Raw genomic sequence first — 23,508 nt, 5'->3', positions numbered from 1 at the left:
AGCGTGTTTGTCTTTATGTCCTTCCTATACACCCAAAAGAATATCAAAATTCATTTATTTCAAGTAGGCCTAATATAAGCACTTTTGAAACATCAATTCTGTCTATTTGAAGTGACTCTACCACCGGTTCGGAATGCAGATTCTATCTAGAAGAAGCCGGCCAGAAACTCAGCAGTTGCTGTTTTCCAACAGTTTTAATTTTAAATTTAAAACATTCATTTTTTTATCTTGTGAGAGATGAAAGCGAAGCCGGATTCTTCAAAGCAATAAATTTTATGTGTGTTTGTCTGTTTGTACTTCATTAACCCCCTAACTAAACAACTAATTCACTTAATTTTTGCTATGGAGTTAGTAAAAAGGAGGGAGAGTAACATTAGCTACTTTTATCCCTGGAAAACAAACAGTTTACGCGGTAACTAAAGAAACCGTAATGAACGCGGGAGACAGCTAGTAAACTTTACATGTATGAAAGTTAGTTTGTCTACTTGGAGAGTTATAATAATCATTAATCATTATCATATCACCGGCCCACTACGGAGCACGTGTATCCTGCAATAAGAAGGCCGTAGTCCAGCAGGCTGGCCCAGTGGATTGACTCCACGCACCTATGAGATCATTATTTTGCGTGATCACTGTTACGCAGTTTCATACTTTTACAGTGATCATCGTTTTATTCATTAGTGGTTAAGATATGTTATTCAAAAAAATTCAAAATTCAAAATTCATTTATTTCAAGTAGGCCTAATACAAGCACTTTTGAAACGTCAAGTCTGTCTGTTTGTAGTGATTCTACCACCGGTTCGGAAGGCAGATTCTACCGAGAAGAAGCCGGCAAGAAACTCAGCAGTTGCTCTTTTCCAACATCAAAAATTTACATTTTATATTTTAACATTTATATTGTTCACATATAAATAAATAAATCAAATAAATTATGTAAAACTCTCAGGCGTGCAGGTTTCCTCACGATGTTTCTCGTTAAAGCAAGCGTTATTTTAATTGCTTAAAACGCACATAACTTAGAAAAGTTAGAAATGCGTGCTGGGATTCGAACACGGCCCCCCGAAAGTGAAGTCGAGCTCCTACACAATGCTTTCACCTTTCGACGGCCGAGTGGCGCAGTGGGCAGCGACCCTGCTTTCTGAGTGGAGAAATGTTTGTGTGATGAACATGAATGTTTTTCAGTGTCTGGGTGTTTATCTGTATATTAAAAGTATTTATGTGAAAAATATTCATCGGCTATCTCAGTACCCATAACACAAGCTACGCTTACTTTGGGGCTAGATGGCGATGTGTGTATTGTCTTAGTATATTTATTTATTAATGCGCTATCACTGCTTCTAAAATGTCAGTGCCATGCCAGTATTATCTACGAATCTCCTCATTTTTAATACAACATACAGACAACCAGAGCAGATGACTCACCTGATGGTAAGTGGAAAACCATCGCCTTTAAACAGAGAAATACTTTGTAGGGCTTGTAAGCAACACATACAACAAAGTGCCGATTTGTGTTAATCAACTTAAGACATACGTCTTAAGCATTTTGTGCTTATAATGGAACACAGCCATGCTTATTGGTGCCAGAAATAGACATGGCAGTTGTACTTCCCCTGTTGTAGTTGATTTCTTGCAGCAATAAGGCCACCTTTGCATGTCTACATTGTTTACTGTAAATCTCCTTACTGTTTCTTTTCCTGTATGTTTTAAGTGCAAAAGTCTTCTTATTTTCTTTTTTTATTTAAACTTTATTGCATAATACAGGAAACACACACACTTACTTACACATAATTATTTGCAAAAGGAGGCCTTATCACTAAAAGTGATCTCTCCCAGGCTACCTTAACTAATGGAATAAATAAATATACTATGACAATAAACACATCGCTATCTAGCCCCAAATAGCTTGTGTTATGGGTACTAAGATGACTGATGAATTTTATTATGAGTAATATACATAAAACTTAGAATATACGAGTACATATAAACAAATATCCAGAAACTGAAAAACATTCAAACAACCTGCTTTCATCGACTGTCAAATAGTCTTTTTCCCCCAACGAGCTCAGTCACAAAAATCTGTACTTATAAAGCTATCTCCATTCCCGAGGTATTCTGAACCTGAGTGAATATTGGTAAAAGCGCAACGTAAATTATACAGATAGCTTTATCAGAAATTTTACGTAGTCCATGAAATATTTTCCTAATAATTCAAGTAGGTTAACTTTTATGAATTTCGGCGCGAGGCTCGGTGTTTCTTTATTATGTATTCTTTTCCCTGCTCGTCATAAAAGGACGACCTTGATATAAAGACGTGCTGGATTACACGAGTTGGCGGGTTTAGCGGCCCTGCTTAGGCCCACTTTTATCAACATAATCCAACCGCGGGATAAAGGGCTCAGACGGTATATTGTTAAACGGATTAGATGGCTTAAAATCTATTCTCATTGACTGAATTTGTTCATGATTTATACAGAGCATGACCAGCCTTATAAGGTCCCACTACTGGGAATAATTACTGGCGCATGAGGCTTTACTGAAGCGGTGGTAGCGTATTGGGTAGGAGCTCGACTTCGCTTTCTGAGCTATGTGCGTTTTAATTATTTAAAATATCACTTGCTTCAACGGTGCAGGAAAACATCGTGAGGAAACCTGCATGCCTGAGAGTTCTACGTAATGTTCTCAATGCTGTGTGGACGCACTGGGCCAGCGTGGTTGACCTTAACCCCTTCTATTTGTGGGAGGAGATCCGTGCTCTGTAGTGGACCGGTAATGGGTTTTTGTGATGATCATGGGCCTATGCGTTCCGCTCAGGTGAAACGACTTAGGATGGCACTTTGTGAGACGTGATCTCGCGAAGTTTTACTCTGTTTATAGGCTATGTTTTTCTGACCCTCGACCTCTTCCGTCAATTATAACAAGTACAAATGAATAAAATAGACGTCCTCTCGAATCGATAAGATTTGTTATAGATAGTTAGTGTGCAAACATTTCTACTTAAAGTCAGTTTTTAAACCTATCTAGATAGATAGAATATTAAAATCTTAGATATTTTGTTGGCTGCAGCTGCAGTAGGTTTGTGGAGAACCGCACTGACGGGATCTTCGCAATTATGCGGATATGAATCTTAGTAGGTTCAAAAGGTATGAAACATTATTCGAAAGGTTCTAGCTGAGAAATATACTAAATTAATAAATAAATATACTATAAAAATACACACATCGCCATCTAGACCCAAAGAAAGCGTAGCTTAACACATATGGGTACTTAGATGACTGATGAATATTTTATGACTTATATCCATTATATATAATTATCTATATATATAAAAGAAAGATGTGTTAGTTACACACCATTTATAATTCAAGAACGGCTGGACCAATTTTTATGATGTTTGATTTTTTTGAATCCTTTTAGACCGGAATAGGATAATAAGTATTACTATATAACATTCATCAGAAAAAAAAAAATGATCCGCGGCACGAAGTTCGCCAGGAAAGCTAGTAATATATAATTGGATACTTATAATCTACAAATAAACACCAAGACACTGAAGAACGTCGTGTGGTGACGGCAGATCAGAATACAAGTGTCACCATCCCGGTTCTTCCCGCGGGTGTCGTACGAGATCGTCAAAAATATATCCTGTTTAATATTACACGTAAATTATTTCCTAAGCACACAGAAAAAGAAAGAAATAAAAATAAAAAAAAAATAAAAGTTAATCATTTTGTCCTTTTCCTCTCTAGAACAAAAACTGTCTGTGGAAAAATTGTTCAAGATCGTTTTTACTGCTAATTCGTACATAAATATCAAAGGCTTTGATATTTATAACTTCTTTGTATTTAAAAGCTAAATTGAGTCTCACCAGTCATCTGGTGTTCTTAATCCGAATACTCGAACCGTAGCACGTTACAATAATTTCTTAATTCACCTAACATGGGACACCTACATTGTGTGTAAAATCCGGGTTTTATTTGTCTCAATTTTATGACTTCTTAGTCATAAAATTGAGACAAATAAAACCCGGATGTAATTAGATAAATTCATCAATCAAAGATCAATTCATTTACCGGTCCCGCTTTCCTCTCGTGAGCAATCGGATAATAAATCATGGCGCTCTTTGCCTCTGTTATGAATCTGTGAAGAGTGAAGTTTGATTGGAATGCTTACTTGCTTTTTGATAATCTGGGGCCGTCAGTAAAGCCTGCGCTCCAGAACATAACACCAGATTATCATAACATTAAATTCTCAACATAACAGATTAGAGTAAAACAGTTCTCGGACAAACAAAATAAAAATTTAAACAAAATGGCAATTAATTTATTTTCACAATTAGCTACGCTTGCTGCTTCGACTTTCCTTTCGTGGTGACCTTGTGTAGAACATTTACTTTATTTAAGGTTTCAAATAAGCGGGTGATTAAAACTTCAAGATCAAGACCAATATTATTCGCCCACACCTCAACCGTTAGTTTTAAAAAGAAACAAGAAAAATATACAAGAATTTACGAAGCTGACTGCCAAACTTCGCTAGTCGAAGAGGCAACTCAAGTTTTTAAAATGTAAATTGTTGATGTTGACGGTAGAATCTGCCTTCCGAACCGGTGGTAGAGTCACTACAAACAGACAGACTTGACGTTTCAAAAGTGCTTATATTAGGCCAACTTGAAATAAATGAATTTTGAATTTGTATATTTATCACTTCCAGTACGATTGAAATAACTTTACGTTTGGTATCTGATTTGTTGGTCGGCCCCCAACGAGGTGGACAGAAGACATCAAACGAGTCGCTGGGAGCCGCTGGAAACAAGCGGCCCAGGACCGTGGATTTTGGAACTCTCTACAAAAGACCTAGGTCCAGCAGTGGACTTCAATCGGTGAATCAAGTAAAATGATGATGATGATTTTATTGAGGTAGGTGAAGACTATGTAGCTGCGTTCTGAAGCTTACGCGGGCGAAGTCGCAGGGCACTTCTAGTAAGTCAAATAAAATTAAACTAGTTTTCACAAATTCATTAAATCTTTAACCCTATAGTTTCAAGGCTCACTTAATCTCGCTATTTCCTCCAGAGAGTACTCGGATAGAATCATAAATCACGGCGCACTTCAGTTCCTTTACTCTAAGAGCCTCCTTAGTTCTATGTTCTCCTGATATCGATCGCGATCGCGATCGCTTCAGTTTAAAATTATACGTATAATTATGTTTGTATACAATTAAATTAAATTTTGCAGTAAATATAAGTATAAAAAATGTGCCTATAAGCATATTTTTATTTGAACTATAAAATATCATCTTACTTACATCCTTGGGTAGCTGGAAGAGATCTCTTAAAGAGATAAACTTGCCTCTGTACACTTGTTGCATCATATGTTCTCATTCACATTTTACGGTACAATTTTTTTTTTCTATTTTCTATTTTCAATACACACATCGCCACTTAGCCCTAAAGTAAGCGTAGCTTGTGTTATGGGTACTCAGATGACTGGTGAATAATTTTTATGAATAATTTATATATATATACTTATAATATACATATAAACACCCAGACACTGAAAAACATTCATGTTCATCACACTTGAATATTTTCCAGTTGTGGGAATCGAACCCACGGCCTTGGACTCAGAAAGCAAAGCCGCTGCCCACTGCGCCAGTCGGCCGTCAAATAATAATAATATTAACAAATAATAATTTTTTGGTTTCCTTTTACTTACATAACAAGATTTTCGAGCTTACTTGGAATGTGGGAATAGGTAATTGAAATCCTAGAAAAAGTCATTGATTCAAGAGAAATAAAATAAAGCTTCATTACACAAATTCAGTGACCCTTCAACCCCCTAGTTACAGGGCTCAGTTAATCCGGGGGTTTCCTCCGGTGAGCACTCGGATGAGATCATAAATCACGGCACTCGTTACTCTGATATTAAACGGAATATAGAATGAGCTTTGCAGTATCTAGATGTATACTGATGGTACAATACAAATGAATGGATTTGGACTGAGAGCGAAGGGTAATATAGTCAATATTTAGAAGAAGAAGAAGAAACACTTTATTGCACGTATAAAATACAGGAAACGAAACAGTAAGGAGTATACAGTACACAATGTAGACATGCAAAGGCGGCCTTATTGCTGCAAGCAATCTCTTACAGGCATCCTTTGTAGATAGGACTTACAGCAAGAGAACGGGATAGTGGCAAGAGTGTTGATAGATTGATTAAACTGGAATACACATATTGAAGACCTAAGGAGCAAAGTATCATCAATGATTGGCACCATCAAAAATCTATCACGATGTATTCCCCGAGAGCTACGTTACACTGTGTATAATACCCTCATTAAACCTCATATAATTTACCTGATTGAAGTCTGGGGAAGTGCCACCAAAACAAGATTAGCTCATCTGCAAACTGTTCAAAATAAAATACTAAAAACTCTTTTCCAATATCCTTTTCGAACTTCCACCAAAAAAACCTATAGTGATACTAAAATAATGAACATTCATTAATTATCTATATATAGCACATGCATCTTTATTAGAAAATCAATAAACAAAACAATCCACACTAATATCACTTTCACAAAAAAGAAAAATAAAACCCGTCGAGCCAGTTTCCTTATCTTACCTAGAACTAGAACAAATTATGGTACAAAAATTGACGTTACCTTTGAAGGCGCCAAATTTTATAATAGAATACCTATACCTATAAAAAATGTACACTCATTCAATGTATTAAAAACTAAATAAGCTTCTTATATATTAAGTTATACCAATAAATTTAAAGACGAATACATTGAATGAGTAGATAATAGGAAAAATTGAATTTAGTTTAGTCTAACGGCGGAGTGTATTAATTTATTATAGAAAATTAAGTTTCCTATGTAAGTGACTTAGGTCTTTCTATGGGAATAAATGTCTTTAAACCTAAACCTAATATTTCGGAAGCTTTTGAGCTCGTCAGGGGAAACATAACCATGCTTATATATGCCGCTAAGCTATTGCATTACTGCAATGCTTTGTTCGGGTCAGAATGATTTTGTTGCCGGTGTATACGCACAGGACGCTTAACACCAAGGCCTCAGGTGAGTCAATTGTTTCGTTTATCAATTATTTAGAAAAAAAAAACGATACGATCACAGCTGCTAAGAGCTGGTTGTAACAGTGTCGAAAACGAAACGAAAGGAGTCGTCATGTCATGTCTTAACCTAAAAGTGTCATGTATATGTAAATGTATAATAGCACGAACCTTAGATTTCCAAAAGGGAGTTTAGATCGAAAGAAGATGCTGTGCAGGCTTCGGGTGTGTCTTGTATATTGAGCATTCTGGTCTGGCTTTGGCCGTGGCTAGTTACCACCCGAAGACAAAGACGTGCCGAGAAGCGATTTAGTGTTCCGGTGCGATGTCGCGTAGAAACCGATTAGGGGTCTATCATAGTCCATACTCCCAAACAGGTTAGCCCGCTACCATCTTATACTGCATTATTTGCCACCAGTGAGATTGCAGTCAAGGGCTAACTTGTAGAAGAATAAAAAAAAACGGGTCGTAGAGAACGTATTTGAGTGGCGTTGGGGTTTGGAGTGTAAGTGATCGCCTCGAACATTAACGGGTTGGGGAGTCGGACTGCTTCATTGAAATAGGACTTGGACAGTTTTTAATATATTGAGCTATTGAGGAAAGGCCACTATGTAAGGTTTCTGTATTTTATTCTGTTTATAAACGTAAACGTAATCACAGGCAACTAAGAATGTATTATATTGAATGTATTTTTTATGTATTACGATAATACACACGTCGCCATCCAGCCCCAAATTAAACGTAGCTTGTGTTATGGGTACTAAGGTGACTGACGAATATTTGTATGAATAAAAAACTTAATTCTTGTAATATACAGATATACACCCAGCCACTGAAATACTTGACACTGGACTCGAAAGCAGGATCGCTACATACTGTGCCAATCGGTCGTCGGAGAATACAGCTCTAGAGCTATGGTAGTGACAGTAGCGGCATAGATCGCCCGGAAAACTTGGCCAGTAATGTACCTACAGAAACTTTCAACGACCCATATTTCACTGGCCCAGAACCTTTTTGCATTAAGAACGATTGTACGAAGTTCAAGGCCTTTATAACAATACATTAACCTTCGAACCCCGCGAAAGTTGGTAGCCGTCAACAAAGGGACTCTAAGAATGGTGGGCGGTCCAAACACGCGGTGTTTTATGTTTAATATTATATCAGCCGCTACTTTAGCTGGACTCTGCTACACTTCACTGTATCTCTATCTGTTTTTTTTTTAGTATGAAACCATCTATTTGTTAAACTTGGAAGTAACTTGTATACCGTCACGTTATATGTTTTAATGTCCGAATGGCGCAGTGGGCAGCGTCCCTGCTTTCTGAGTCCGGCCGTGGGTTCGTTTCCCACAACTTGAAAATGTTTGTGCGACGAACATGAATTTTTTTTTAGTGTATGGGTGTTTTTATGGTTATTATAAGTATGTATGTATATTATTCATAAAAATATTTATCAGTCATCTTAGTACCCATGACACAAGTAACGCTTACTCTGAGGCTGGATAGGAATGTGTGTTTTGTCTTAGTATTTTTTTAATCATTTTATTTATTACACCGATGGCAAGACGCTCTTTTATGCCGTCATACATATTATAAGAGTCGTCTAAATAATTACTATTACTGTCTCAAAAATGCCAACTATATGCCTACTTAAATAAAAATATTTTGACTTTGACTTTGACTTATGTGCCAGTCCCTTCGAAATCTGGATGAGTGTATGATATCCCGGCTTTCTGCGACTGCTAACTGTTTCTCTATTTCGCTACAAGTTAAACCTTCAATGTCTTATGAGGCTAGTAATGAAATAAATATATATATATAATAAATAAACATGCTACGAAATTACACACACCGCCATCTAGCCCCAAAGTAAGCGTAGCTTGTGTTATGGGTACTAAGATAGCTGTCGAATATTTCTATGAATATTATACACAAAATTACTTATAACATACAGATAAACGCCCAGACACTGAAAAACATTCATGTTCATCACACAAACATTTTTCCAGTTGTGGGAATCAGACTCAGAAAGCAGGTTTGCTGCCCACTGCGCCAGTTGGCCGTCATATATAATGGTAAACGGTCCTCTATGCTACGACTGCCATACTGCAATGACCAACCAGTCTGCCCAGTGTGGTGATTACGGGTAAACCCTACTGTTGGGAGTGATCTTTAGTCCAGCAGAGGACCACTCTCTACTATTAGCTTAACAAATATTTTATAAATAACTTCACTTTACTATTGTTATTAGAGATCGCAATTAGGCGATAGGGCCGCCCTTTGTAAAGACTACTTCCTTCATATTCCTTTTTTCGTTTCTTGTTGATATTCATAATAATAATAATAATAATAATAATAATAATAATAATAATAATAATAATAATCCTTTATTGCCATACACTATTGTTAATACAAGATTAATAACTAAAAAAATCATCAATAAATATTAACAATATGGCAAATGGCCGCAAACTCAGCCTTATGCTGTGCATTAGCAACAATGCTCAGCGCTGATTTTCAGTCTGCACCAGTATCAGACTAAGCAAACAACCGCGACGCCCGAGTAAATTTTAGAAAGAAATTTAAATAATAAAAAAAAAATCCAAATAAACTGTTAAAGAGAGCCAATAAAACTAAAACTAACACAAACTTAAATTAAACAAGTAGGTAAATAAAAGTAATTAAAGAAAATTAAATTAAATTGTAGAAAAAACAAAAAATAAATACATAATTTTTCCAAACAGTACTCATTTTGCATAGACGAATCTCGCTGCTTCAATTTGTAAGCTAAGGTATAAATTTTTTAGCTTGTGTTTAAATACTATTTCGCCAAGAATATTATCACATGGACGGAACGGAGGAGGAAGATCATTCCAGATCTTGGCCGCAGCGAATCGAAATTCGTTGTGTGGTGTATAAATAAAGTGTTATAATAATAATTGAGTATATTTATTTTGAGTCTTCTCGCGAAAAGCTTCGACCAACATCTTAAGAAGCATTCGCTTGGTTGTTGGATCAAGGGTCGGATACAGTAGGCAGTAAGTAGTCTTTGAAACGGCGCGTGTTGTGAGGCGCCCTGACCGCCGGTTGCTTGGGCATTCAAAAGCCCCGCAAGCGGAGGGTGAATATTTTTTCTTATAACTTTTTAATAGTGTTTTTTTAATGTACCCTTTAGAGGGTTGAAGAAATTATAAATTACACCATAAAGATTCTCCTGCTTTTTGCTGAGAAAATTTAGCTTGATTTTCATAATAATCGTCAATTTGACTATACAATACGGAGTGCAAACGACACTAGAGATGATTCTCCACCGGTGATCAAGTCAGGAGCTTTGTCGATTATCTCCAGTAATATACTTTATCGTGTTTATGACCTTACCGTAACATATTGAATCAGCGCTGACTCGCTTATCTCATCTCTTGGAGATGACTCTTAAAAAGTTCAAAGTTTGTATTAAACGTAAGCTTATAGTCCTAAAAGTCATATTATAGTATAAAGGACTACGTAATCGATAAAAATCTTGGGTGTGAATTATTGCTCTAACCAGGTTGCTCTTCTAATAATTTTAAATTACAATGTGAGACAACAAAAAAATACAATATGTTGTGGGCTTCTTCTTTGACCAGGACGCGTTTGGAATACTCGTAGCTATAGTTTTAAGTTCACGAATATGGCTATCGCCATCATCTCACTACTGTGTAATACTCATGTAATGTACGCATCAAAAATGCCACCTATCTGCCTACTTAAATAAAGATATTTTTGTCTTTGACTTTGACTTATGTGCCAGTAGTATACGACGAGTTGACCACTCGGCGGGCATACGTTGCCACTTCATTTAGGTCACATGATACAAAGCTTACACTTTATACTTTAAATTGAGCCGAGCTGTACTCTTACCTACCCTTCGAAATCAGGATGGTATGGATTTTATAAGGTGCGCCAAGACCATGTAAACACCCGACGGAAATTGACAAGAAAATATAAATTAACCCCCGTTTCAAGTAAAAGGGGAATAATTATTATCAAAATTGTTTATTCATCAACGACATCTGACATCCAGAGTTTATAGACGAAACGCCCGGGAAAGCTTCTAAGATTAATTAATTCCGAAACGTTTAATTTATTGTTCACACATTAGCTCTATTGAAGTTTATTGTTTACTTGTTTCATGTTTGCTTTGCTTTGAACATTTGTTTTAGTACTTAATGATTTTCGTCGGAATATATAAACATGCGCCTCCACTACTCTGGTCTGGTGGTTTGTATACTTTTGATAACGAGGTTTGATTCCAAAGTCGGGTTAAAATTTGTTAGGTAGGTAATGAAATTTTCTTTCACAAAAATCTCTGGTTCAGTGATTATAAGCATGTTTGAGCACGGATCACGAGCCAGGGTAGCTTAGATTTAATTCACAGGTATTTTTGAAAATTTGCTTCTTTTTGTTTAGAAGTTTTCAGTACCTGCCTGGAGTTACGAAATTTAACATATTGAATCCTAGGTTTTATTATAGAGCTAAAACAACTGTTTATAAATTGCATAAAAGCGTTAGCGTATATTTGTTTTTAAATGAAAGCTTCCTCAGCCGCGCTAACCATTTTTGGTACGGGAAAAGGCTTAAGGGTTCGCGTAACTGATGACCTTGACATGCTCGTGAAGTTCGTGACGTATTTTGCCTGACTAGCGGAACTCAAAGAGAAAGCGGGCTGCGTACATGTATAAGCATTAAATATACCCTACATGAAGCTTCCCAACCTGGGGGCCGTAGAAAGTACAGAGGTGAAAGACAAATTCAAAAATTAATATCTTTTGATGGTATTAAGGACAGATTGGGCACGGCTTGTCCAAACTTTGAAAATTGTATGGAGAACACCAAGCTCAGCCACTCCCTTGTTGCGGCACAACTTGTTTTGTATTGTTTGCTAAAATTTAAAATGTACTATTTATTATGGTTTTATAATGATTACCTATCTATTTTATCTAGCTAGGTTAGTTCGCAGGCGCAGAAGTGTGCCACTGGCTCAATAAGTTTGGGATCCATTGCCCTAATACATTTTGTAAACTAGACTGAACCATAAGCGTTTTTGACTTTACCGAAAGTTGAAATCTTATATTTTCGCATCACCGATATTCTCATAGCAGTCAGTGAAGTTATGTTGACAACTGGAAAAGTTTATTTTGTACTTGAAAAGTACAGCTACTACTCTACTCTGCAGAGTACGTTATATACTTACTTGTATGTTTTAGAGACCTAAATTTAACTGACAAAAACATAGCAACTATTTACGAAATACAATTACTCCATTAATATCTCCTTTCGGCAGTCTTTATGTACCTATATATGCATTTGTTTTTTTATAAATAATTATTTTTTAATAATTTAACTTTATAGTGGCCTCCCTGTATTTCGCTGATAGAACTAAATCTAAAATTAAAACATTAATTATTCAAAAAAGCCATTATAACAAAAGCTCTGTGGAAAATGGGACACATGCACATCGCAAATAAAAACGTAGTCGTCAATGTAACGTTAATTGACGTTGCTCATGCATGGATTAATAAACCACGTTGCATGTTAAAAACGGACCATTCAAATCTTTTGATTCCAATGCACTAATTGCACCTATCACTAAGCATTATGAACGCGATTGTAATCTTTATTGCGCTGCAATTAAGTGCGCAAATAGCGTACACAAATTTTAACTAATAGCCCTGACAAAGCGACAAAAAGCTGGAATAACAATGGCATCGTTATCGCTAATAACTCATCGTTGCTTTCAAAATGGACTTCTTTCTGTGATTGCGGAAGGAAATGTGGACTTTTTCACTAGGTGTCAGAGGTTATTATGGTTCGGTGTAACGTTTTCATGTGCCCTATTGTAAGGGGTATAAAGCTCATTTTTTCCTTAATGCATTGTATTCAAAAGATTCTAATGGACCTTGTTTATAATGACGTTAATGTGGGTAGAGGAAAATGTGTTTGGAATTAATTAAAGAGGTAGAAGAGAACTGAATGGCTGCGTATATTTAGATACTATATTATTGTGTATTTATAATATTTGCCTAAAGTCATTTATGAATTTACCTAAATAACACATTCTTCACATGTAAGCAATTTAATGGATTTCTTAATTTTGGACTGGTCCTGAGAATTTTAAAAGACAAAACCGATTCGATCCAAGGATCTCATAATCCGTTGTTGCACATGGTAACCAACCAAAGGGGTGGTAAAAACGCTATCATATGGCATCAGTTTAAATGAGAACCCAATCCCGTTCAACCCATTTCCGCCCAAATGAGAAATAATTTGAAAGACAATAACCGATAACATCCGGCACGCACAAAGCCTGTGCGTTATGTGCTGTCAATTGCCGATTTATTTTAATGGATACTCGTTATATGAAATAAACAATTGGATATATTCATGTAAACCCCTACTCGAACAGTATAAGGTCTATTATTGCTGAATGATTGTTCACATTATGTAGACATGTAGTCTTAAAATCTGAACAAACTCTTTGTAACTTTTTACTGTGAAATTTATTTTCAAACTAGCTGACCCGCGCAACTTCGTCTGCACCAAATCGGTAATTACAGGTTTTAACATCTTAAAAATACATAGACACTAATTGCAGCGCCGCCAGGGCCAGTTTTATTCCCAAACTATATTTTACGCTTATGTCCTTTATCTCCAAAAATAATTATAAGATCCAGACACTGAAAAGCATGAATGCTTTTCAGTAATTTCATTTATATTTGTGTTACTTATTTGTTACAGATACGAATAAATAATTGAATAGAAAACAAGACAGGTATGTTATTTTAACGCTGATCGATTCCCAACCCAAATCAAGTCTAATTTGGAGTACAATAACAATCGCGATCACCGACGCACAAAGCCTGCTATTGTCCCTTCAATAATTGCCAATTTATTTTAATCACGTATTTGTAACAATAAATAAAATTATACGAAAATTTTCTAGATGGGTTCTGTATATGATTAGCCATCGGGTAAGAAGAAACGAGGTTTAGTCGGGAAACTATGTCAACCTCTCCGGCTTGTTCGTGTCCCCCGGATCTTGACAATTAATAATTAAAAAAAAAAAAATTGTCTGGTTTAGTATGGTCTCTTGCTCTGTAGAGCTTTCTATACTATTCTCAAAGGCGTGTATATGTCCCCACTGGGTCAGGATGTTGGACTAAGGTCTAAGCCATTCTGAGTCGTGCTTTGTAATGGGCCGGTTATGGGTTGTTATTGATGATGATGGACCCAGCCCGTTTTATCGTGAGAAAATCCTCATGGATATCCAGCGCCATGAGTGCGCGGTAATGTCAGACTTTTACTGGCTAAAACCCCATGGGATTGCTTTCGCACACATCCGCGACTCCGCCAGTGAATGTCCGCCGAAACGAATATAGACCTAACTTTCGATTATGGTAACAAACTTAAGATAGAAATACGAAAATTAGCAGGTTCAATTGACCTAGTGCTTTCGAAAATACTCAATTTCTCCAATTATTCTGCGATATATACATCGAACTATTCGTATTCCACATTAATGTCCAATTGAAATACCTAGATCGATTCCGTACCAAATGAGAACTAATTCGCAACGCAATAACGATGCCGGCACACAAAGCTTGTGTCATCTGCTAATGTAACAATAGTAATTGTGTTTTAATTGCTTGCGGTACCAACTTCGGAAAAGGACACATATTACTAACTTAACAAAATACTACATTAAAATACGTCAAGTGGTAATTCATACTCGGATGGGCAGCGGTTGGAAAACATGTGACATTTTTTCTTCCGATATAGTAAAGTGAGTGGATTGAAGACCGAAGTTTTCGATCAGGGCGTTCTGCCTGTGATAGGGGTCTGGAACATGGTCGCTAACTTTTCTCATAAAAAGCACAAGTCATTCAGCTTGCGATGGTACTCCATCAAGCTACGCTCGGAGTTTATCCAAGTGATCAAATCAGAAGTAACGGCATCCATAAAAGGACCAGATTATTGGCATAACTCTACGAGTCGTAAAGCTGAATGGACGGGGCACATAGCTCTGACAACTGAGGGTTTTCGGGGAAGAACGGTGCTGGAATGGCAATGCTGTCAACTCCCCAACCAGTGAACATGGAGCCGCTGGATGCAAGCGCCTCTAGACCGTGGAATTTGGAATTGCTTAGAAGACTGATCCCGCGGTGGACGGCCATTTATTGACATATAATGATGAAACCATAAATGCGTTATTGGTTACTGGTTAGCATGTAGGACTATTAGGAGAAAAAGAAAGATAAAAGATAGAAAGAGAGAAACTACCTAAGAGGGTTGGTATGAAATACTATCCGGTTCCGTGCAAACCATGAAATCTTAGAGGGTCGTTTTAGTCCGTGGGAATCGTACAAGAAAGTCCGTAGAGACTTTTCCGTTCTGGGGACTTGGGGACGATGGGGACTTGGGTTCGCTTCCCGAGTTGTGTTCCCGGGGATCGAACCGGAAACCTCGCTCTTCGTGACGGCCGAACGACCCAGCCTTCTGAGTCCGAGGCTATGGGATTAGATATATTTGATTAGCAAAATTAAAACATTCGTATTCATCACACAAACATTTTCCAGTTGTGAGAATCGAACCCACAGCCTTGGACTCAGGCAGGGTCGCTGCCCACTGCGCCAATCGGTCGTCAAATTATTTCGCTGGGTACAGTAATCCTTTAGTGATGGGTAATGGGGGGAAGGAATTTAAAAGCTGTTAGCGCAAGAATCCGGCTCGAAGCAAAGAGCCCGATAATCCTCGGACCGGGGCCGGAGCCACGCGCGATTTGTTTAATTAACTATTCCTTACTGCAGATTGTTTTAATGGATTTGTAAACTACGTAAACGTCTTTGTTACCACTTTTCAAGAAAAATACCGTGAAACCAACCTTTTAAGGAACTCGATTAGTGGAAATTGGATCTATGAATATCTTAATCTAACTTTTTCAAGAAGGCCTAGTTTATAAGCACTTTTGAAACGTCAAGTCTGTTTGTAATAACTCTAACACCGGTTTGGAAGGCAGATTCTATTGTGAAGAGCCGGCAAGAAACTCAGCAGTATTGCTCTTTTTCAATTTGAAGGATTTCGGCCGTAATCTACAACGCTGGCTATATGCGGATTGGTAGGCTTCACACGCCGTTGAGAACATTATGGAGAGCTCTCAGGCATGCAGGTTTCTTCACGATGTTTGCCTTCACGTTATGTGTGTTGTGAGCAATTAAAATATCACTTGCTTTAACGGTGAAAAAACCTGCATGCCTGAGAGCTCTCCATAATGTTCTCAAGTGAGGAAACCTGCGTGAGAGTTCTCTAAGTGAAGTACACCAATCCGCACTGGGCCAGCGTGGAATACGGCCTTAATCCCTTCTCATTGTTGGAGGAGACCCGTGCCCTGTAGAGGGACGGTAATGGAATGATATGATGATGAGGTTGATTAAATTCACTGTGTGGGATAATGATAAGAAAAAAATCCGTAGGAACACAGCTAGATTTATTATTTTTGTGTACTATGGAGATTCCATCGAAATACATGCTAAGAAGCTAGTTCATCAGCCACACAAGCATCTTCGCAATAGGATGACAGAAGAGCGTTTGGATGGATTGGCTTTTATGCATATCTAGGCAAGACGTTGCGGCAAAAATGGACGCTAAAGAAGTGCTGGACATCTTTAGCTGGAAACATAAAAGAAAACTGTCTTAACCAATCATTAAATTTATACACTTTCTCTAAACTTGAAGAACTTAAAGAGTTTATTTGTAACAGTTATTGTTGCCTTTTTTGCCCCGTCCGCCCCTTGTGACAATCCCAGAAAAACATCCTGGATCCGCCCGTGGTAACAATGGTCAAAGACTTCGACACTTGAGATACAAGAGATTAAATTTTTTGGAGTTCTAATTATATAATAATAATTTTGTGGCATGTTATTGTTTTCGTCGCTACTGATCAATTATTAACCACAATGGCCCGATGTGAACGGTTTTAGTGTTAAATATATATTATGACAAATTTCTATTTCATTAAAAACCACATTGGTATGATAAATTATATTAATTAGAGCCGCACGTGTTACATTACCGACCACTAATTATAACAAAAAAATATGAACAAGTCATTTTCTTTTCGTGTAGCTTAATCCCTCCCTACTATTATAAATGTCAATGTAAGTTTGTTTGTTACGCTTTCACGCAAACACTACTTAACCGATCCTCATAAAACTTTTAACACATATTCTTGAAAGTGTTAGAAGTAATAAAGCATACTTTTTATCCGGACATTAAGCTCGGTTCCTTTGGGTGAGAGGATGAAACTGTTTGACGATTTTACACCATAACTCCGACAAATTACAACCGATTTAAATAATTATTTTTTTTAAATCGGTTGTAATTTGTCGGAGTTAAGAGTAATTATTTTTGTACTATAGAGGTTATAATATGCGTTTAATATTGCCCAAACTTTGTGTAGATCTGATGAATGTGGTTGGAGATAGAGGACAGAACTCCTTAGCGGACAGCAGCAAACCCCTCATTTAAGGCTTAGCGATATTGAATACTTGAAATTTTTTTTAGAACTACAACAAAATTGAATGCCACATCAAAAAACAAATTCAAACGCAGACGAACGCGCGGGCAATAGCTAGTCTACTATAAAATAGAGTAGAGCCACGACCAAACCTCCTACCAGACCAGACTAGAGAAAATTCCGAAATTATAAATTTCCAAATTTCCCCTACAAGGAATCGAATCTGGAACCTACTACTTAAATTAACAGCGTTCACCACAGTGCCATAGAGGTCGTCAAACATGCTTTAACTTGCTGTATAAACGAGCACAGGCCTCAAGTACGACAATAGGAAAATACGAGTCAAACTAACAACCACTCGACGTCAAGCGCTTTACAACTTCAACTATTAACGGGGCTCTATCGTTTTAGTATTTTGTAAACAATGGGGATTTAGAATGTCGTAACCGTAGCGACTAATTGTGTTATTACTACAGATTTTCCGTACCTAACTGTGCGTTTCGGTTTTACATGCGTTTACAGTACCTATCTAATTCTATGGTATATAATATCTATGTCATTTATTTTCAAATTATTTAAGTACTAGCTGTTGCCCGTGACTTCGTCTGCGTTTGATTTTGTTTTTTTATGTGGCATTCAAAAAACAAAATCAAACGCAGAAAAAGTTGTAGTTCTAAAAAAAACTAAAGTATTCAGTATCGCTAAGACTAAATGAGGGGTTTGCTGCTGTCCGCTGAGGATTTAATAAGGTTATTATAATATTTGTTTAATTTTGCCCAATCTTTGTGTCGATCTGATGAAAGTGGTTGGAGATACAGGACAGAATTCCTCAGCGGGTAGCAGTCAACCCCTCATTTAAGGCTTAGCGTTACTGAATACTTTAATTTTTTTTAGAACTACAACTAAATTGAATGCCACATGAAAAATAAAATCAAACGCAGACGAATATATTTTTTTTGGCATTTTTAATTAGACTGACAACCACGCCCTTCAGACCAGAACACAGCATTCCAACAATGCTGCTTAGCGGCAGAAACAAGCATGGCGACAGTACTTCCCCGGACGAGCTCCGTCACATAAAGCTCCATAGCTACTACAAAACGATACGTTATCAAACGGTATAACTACTAAAAAACGATACGTTATCAAACGGTATAAATACTACAAAACGATACGTTATCAAACGGTATAACTACTACAATACGATACGTTATCAAACGGCATAACTACTACAAAACGATACGTTATCAAACGCTATAACTAATACAAAACAATACGTTATCAAACGGTATAACTACTACAAAACGATACGTTATCAAACGGCATAACTACTACAAAACGATACGTTATCAAACGGTATAACTACTACAAAACGATACGTTATCAAACGATATAGCGAAATGTTGGTTTTTAAACATATAATTCGATCTTTGTGTACTTTTAATAATGTTTAAATGGTAGCCAAGTTGAAGTTAAACTTACGTGCACTCACCGGTGAGTTTGATTTTACGTTCAGTTGTTGTTTAAGCGCAGAATGCCTTGATAAGTTTGTTAGATAAACTTTTTACCGCTTCGGGTAACTCTCGGGGTGAGTTCACTTCTTGACTACGCAAGTTTGATGTTATATGATTAATCTTCAGTGTTATGTTCATTTAAATATACGAACTTTCGCCCTTTCATAATATGTGGTGGAGATAACCTAACTGGCTAGGACTTTGGCTCTTTTTCGTGGGTATTCAATCCCCGGTATGCAGCGCGAAATTTTCGTTTGAAGCGATTAAACGTTGAATAAAATGCATAAGAGTTACCCATGAGGCTCTCAAACGTGAGTAGACTTCCAATCTGCATTAGTTTTTTTTTTCGTTTACTTATTGTAGGTATATGTTGTTGTGTTAGCCTGAACAACAAAAAATATTAGTTTACGTTAGCAATAAGAACTATTGTCTAACATTTGTTTCATTTTATTTGCAAAATAAAGAAATTTTCAAGCAGCAATATCTAAACTTATGACACAAACTCCTAAACTATACGGCCTAAACTATTCTTCTTTTGACAGGCAATGGGTTGATATTAATGTGTATAATGATATTTTACTTGCGACTTTTCGATTTATTTAATAAACCGTTTTGTTATCCGTTTATTTTCACTGAATTAATTGTTATTCAAATTTAGCAATAAAAGTACCTTTTAATTCATTCCAATCCGACACTTAATGTAGAAGTTATCGCGAGTTAAACAAAAATCTGGATGTCCGATATTCTCAATACCAGATCATTTCTACCGCGCACTTGCAAATTGTGAAACAATCTCCCATATGTTAATGGCCGGCAATGATCACTGAACACTAGGTGACCCACTTGCTCGTTTGCCCACTAATAATATAAAAAGAAACACGTGGGCTCTCCTACTAACTAATAGTTTTAAGTAAAGACCGATGCCCAGCTTTGTCTCTGAGAGTAATTAGGGTGAATAAATGAGTAGGTTCATTTATTTATTATTTATGTACCAAAAATTGTGATTACAAATATATTTGTGAATAAAGGAAGGCTATCTCTATAAAGCTCATACAGCCACCCCAGGACTAAGATGATTCTGTAATGTGGTAGGTCAAATAATACTTTATTATTTAGAAGTGAGCCTTTTTTTGGAACTTCTAAACGGGAAAAATACCGTCATATACCATTTTCGCATAACTAAAACAAGTAGGGTTTAGCAGCAGATAGGGGCATATAGTTATATTATTCATAAAACTATTACTCAGTGATCCTAGTAGTATAGCTACGCTAACTTTAGAGCTAGATGGCGTAATGTGTATTGTGGAAGTATATTAATACTAGCGGACCCCAGCGCCATCTGTCGGGCTAATTTGTGAATCTAAACCATCCAGAGTGCCACCCAAACGTATACCTAAAAATTCATTTAATTCGGTCCAGCCGTCTAGGAGGAGTTCAGTGACATACACACGTACACAAGAAATATATATATAAGATTTATTTGAGTTTCTTGTTGTGACTAAGGTACATACTTTTTTCGAGATGATAATTTAGACCTTGGGGCTATATTGCGATGTGTGTATTGTCGTAGTATTTATTTATTATTTTATTTATTTATATATACGCATTAATAATTCATTGATAATCTGCCGAAAAATACGGTATAACTTTAAAACGTGTATCGTTATTTTGCACTGCCATTGCATTTGTATAAACAGTGGGTAAAACATTGACAACCAATTGATAAATCGCTTACTAACAAAGATGTATGAAAGCAATCGGTCCTTTTTCAACTGCACATGCGACAGCGTAATGATTAATGCTGATAAAACGTAAAAAAATGGTTTTTGAAACGAGCAATGATTATTCTTTGTTTTGGTTAGTTTTTGCCTACTCTTTCATTGGAATATAAAAAAAAAATGTAATTCAGAATTTATCTTAAGTAGGCTAACTATACACACATTTAATACGTCTTATCTGTCTGTTTGTAGTGATTACCACTAGTTCAGAAGGCTGATTCTACTGAAAATAAGCCGGCAAAAACTTAACAGTTGTTCTTTTCCAACATCAACATTTTATATTATTACATTCATTATCTTATATCCTATCTTGGGAGGGATGACAGTGGAGCTTCCAACCTTCTCATTTATGAATTCATCAATTGTTTAATAACCTTGTTGTAATAAATCTGCTTTAACACCCTAGTAGAAAACGCAGAATAACAAGAGAGTTTATAATTTAAAAGTGCCTGAAACTTAAAATAAATGCTATATTTATTTGATACAATTGTTTAAAAAAACAAATGACCTATGTGATAAAACTCGATTGTAAGGTAAAAGAAAACTTTGTTTAAAACCGATATATTGGATGCACGAAACTATTCAAACTCAAATATTGTTGGTACGAAATTCAACTAGATAAATACGAGTAGGTCTAGAAATGTTTATTTATGCGAAAACAATGACGTAAATATACCACAATGGAAACGATTCAATTATCTGTACAAAAGGAGATCAAGTAGTTAGAGGATAGTTGAAAAAGGATTTTATTTACTTCACAATGTAAAATTTCAGATACTGGTTTGATTGGTTACAAATGCTTACAATTCAATGGTACTTTCAGTTTTACAGATTTCACATAATTCTAAACAATACGTTGTTTTAGCTGGATGCTATCCTAGTAACAAATTGGCCTAACAGTATATTCTGTTAACAGCTTTCATATTTTTAATGTGCTTTCATGTTTTACATCGATGTCACAGGTTGTTCATAAGATTTTATAAACCTAAAAAATGAGCAAAAGAACTGCAAAATCCTATTACAATTTTGTAGAATACTTATATATGCTTAGAAATCATTTTATCATTTCAGATTGTAGTTTCTTAGGAGCTATTAAAAAGGCCCATGAGATTATGTTTAGATACTTATATATGTATCTAATATGTAGTATAATTTTGACAACGTTTTGTGATATAACTACGATTCGAGTAATCATAATTGTGTAGATTTGAAGATGCCGAAAGTTTAAACTTTTTTTTTTAAATCATTATAACGTTTTAACTCATTACTCAGAATCTTTTTTCTTATTCCCGATTGATTAATGGTACGTTTTGAAAGCGTAGCACCTCTACGACAGAATAGTTTTAGATCGTTACGCGAAATAAAATAAAAAGTTAAGCCCAAAATTCTTAAAACTTATTTACAAATAACCCCTACTGCATTATTCACACACAATTACGTATTTAACTAAAATGTTAGAACATGACACTTACCGTCTTCCAGGTTTAAAAAACTTCACCAAATACAAAACAAAGTTTAAAATTAATCAAAACACAGGTCCTATCTCATAATTTTATTTTACAAGCACAAAAATTACAAACATTTCACAAATATTATTACGAGTGCTAGTCCGTCGATTCACGATCGGTCGGAATCGGAATTATGTTTGGGGTAAAACCGAGATCGCGACAGCCCCCCACAGTGGTCGCCTATCGACTGACAGGAGTGAAGATCCAAAACACGTTTCAGTACCAAGCTGCAGTGGCAAATGCGCATGCTCAGTGCAACCGGCCTTCCTCTCATAACATCTTAAAACAGGCCACTTTAAATTGAGTCCCAATTAAGCAATTTGCACCGCTATTACATAATTGTTAAGGGCTATTTAAACTTCTCTGATATGTTTGGGCATCATGGTTATTACGTTTCAGTATAGAGTGCCGTAAAGAAAGTTCGGGAGCACATGTCGGCAGGAAGTGACTCAGTTTGTATGTTTGACCCTTGTTTTAGCGAATTATGCGAAGTGTTCCCAGATGGGTTATATTTTTGTTGGTCAGACGAATTTCTGAATTTAAATTTTAAGGCACTCGCATAAGTTAGTAGAACTATTTCGTTGGTCGATTGGTTAGCAAGTTGAATACAGATCACGAGGCCATAGGTTTGATCCTACCTTTGAGAAGGGAGACTTTGCCCAACAGTGGGTGTTTAATAGGCTAAGAATGAAGATTGATTTATCCTGTCAGGCTATTATTAGTATGACTGATCTATCACGTTTCTTACAGAGCCATTTTTTTTTGTATGAATGCAGATCACAAGTTGCTGGGTTCGATTTAGGTTTTTATTTCAAAAAATCCTAAAATCCTCAGAAAACGAGACTATTATCATTAACATGTAGTTAAGATAGTTAAATAATTACGATTAGAAATTAATACTTATCACTTCTACTTATACTCAGTCATCACCTCAACAATTTGACGTCCACTGCTGGACAAAGGTCTTTTGTAGGCAGTTCCACAATACACGGCCTGGGCCGCTTGCCTCCAGCGGCTCCCAGCGACTCGCCTGCTGTCATTTGTCCACCTCGTTGGGGGCCGACCTACGCTGCGTTTACCGGTG

The 23,508-nt window shown here is 36.4% G+C and overlaps 1 protein-coding gene across 1 annotated transcript in view; it reads right to left on the bottom strand.

Moving 5' to 3' along the window:
* Positions 1-22,537, bottom strand: part of LOC120624095 (protein O-mannosyl-transferase TMTC1-like) — a 216,241-nt gene extending 193,704 nt beyond the window's left edge. Inside the window, exon 1 of the mRNA XM_039890446.1 lies at positions 22,389-22,537. The gene's annotated coding sequence lies outside the window, so the exon portion shown is untranslated. The remainder of the gene's footprint in view (positions 1-22,388) is intronic.
* Positions 22,538-23,508: the final 971 nt, after the last annotated feature.

This window comes from Pararge aegeria, chromosome 5, assembly GCF_905163445.1.
Source record: "Pararge aegeria chromosome 5, ilParAegt1.1, whole genome shotgun sequence".
NCBI classification, from domain to species: Eukaryota; Metazoa; Arthropoda; class Insecta; order Lepidoptera; family Nymphalidae; genus Pararge; species Pararge aegeria.
Note: the sequence above shows the minus strand (reverse complement) of the source record. Positions and strands in the feature narration are given on the sequence as shown.